Source organism: Lactuca virosa, chromosome 5 (assembly GCF_052849685.1).
Source record: "Lactuca virosa cultivar CGN04683 chromosome 5, Lactuca_virosa_CGN04683_v6, whole genome shotgun sequence".
NCBI classification, from domain to species: Eukaryota; Viridiplantae; Streptophyta; class Magnoliopsida; order Asterales; family Asteraceae; genus Lactuca; species Lactuca virosa.
Genome location: NC_136430.1, coordinates 406,157,080 through 406,158,902, shown reverse-complemented (window position 1 = coordinate 406,158,902; position 1,823 = coordinate 406,157,080).

The following is a 1,823-nucleotide window of genomic DNA, read 5'->3' as shown; positions in this document are numbered from 1 at the left end:
CTCTTCCCAATGGAAAGGGATTGGCCATAGTCAACCCGGTTGACCAAATGGTAAAGAGAAAGGCTAAGTCTGAGATAGTCCCATTACCAAAGGGTCCATATGTTTATTTTGCCAAAGGAAGGGGCGTTGATTGCAAAGCTGCCAAATTTACCTAAGGATGTTAAAGTCAATAAGTTTGACTCTACATCAGGTAGAGCCCATTATCTAACTCTGTTAAGTTCTATTCTGAGATCCTCATTACATGATGTGACTGGGTCACATGTTGATGTTTTAAGAATCAAAGAATAGAGAGAAATCTTAAAGGAAGTATATGCTGATTCTGATCGCGAAGGTGGATTTCGATCGCATCAGAATTTTGAGCAGTTGCTTAAGAAGTTATGATATATTGCTAAGGAATAGATAACAACAATTTTCCATGTGGATTGTAAGGATAAGTTTTTCCGCAAAGTTTTAAAATAAAAGAAAATTGTTTAATTTTATTTATTTGAAGTATCCTTACAATGACATTTGTGAAAAATTGTTGCTTATATGATTCCACTGACAGCAATATTGGAAAATGGATTTGATTCTTTCATTTGTGGTAGTGTCTAAATTTACCAAATCAGGAAAGTTCCTCATCACCCAAGTTTCAATTGGACCGAAACTTGGAATCATGCAAGTTGAATAGTATGATGAATGAGAACTTTCAAGCATTGGAAAATCAAGACTAATTACTTGTTCACATGGATGTGTGAGTCAAGTGAAGGACTAAAGGGATCGAGTACACATTCTTGTGCACTGGTCATGTCCACCACAAAGCTCGTTAAGACTATTTGATTTACTAAAGTTTAGTAAATATGGTTATACTTACAAGTTTAAGTATAATTCTGAAACATTGGAAAAGTCTCAATGTATGGCAGAACGAATGGGAAGAATCAAATTAGGCAGAAAGATAAAAGTTTCTCAAATCTGAAAAGATGGGAGAGTACTTTAGTATCATGTTTGTGATCATCTTAATGATTTAGAAATCATATCACAATTAGTCCTCTAAAGGTCATCTTAGTGCACTCTTATGACTAAGAAGAGAAGTCATGAATTGTTGAAATGGTTAGATCAGGAAGATGAGTCATACTTCGTTCCAAAACAATTCTTAGAGTCATACTCCAAGATTGTAACTTGAGTGACATATCTTAAAGAAAGGTTTAAAACACTTGTCAAATGTAAGAGTAAAAGTGTCCTACTCTTGTACATTTGAAATTTGTAAGTTGTGATGTTTTGGATAAAACAAAGACCAACTAAGGCCAATTGTGTGAAGTGTTTGTCTTGATAAAGAATCCGCACTATCTCTTGAATATTTGGCAAGATAGTCTTATATGTCAAGAGGATAGTGGGAGTCTTAAAGATCCTAAAAAGAATTTCAAGAACTAATCAAGAATAAAACCTGAGGTTCTTCACTAGCACACGACTTGAGGTTTATAACCTATCGTGTTGGCATATTCTGTGCCCATTCCAGTAAAAGTTGGCTTTGCATAGGAGTTCTGAAAGTTCTCAATTGGTTGCATAACAACTTGGAAGCAATGGCAGGCCCTGTACTGCCAGGTGGCAAGAAGTTAAGATTGCATAAGTTCAGTCCATATGAGATTGGATTTGTCATTATCGTTGTCTTATGACTATGGTTTTGACGATTCACATGGATATGAACACATACACCATAAAATCTAAGGGTCATAAGGTTTCTCTCCGATTCATGAAAATGATGGTGAGGAAACACTTCCACCAAGTAGATTTGAAGCAGATGGCAAAAGGTCTAAACAATTGAGACTATGATTACGGCATCCCTTTTC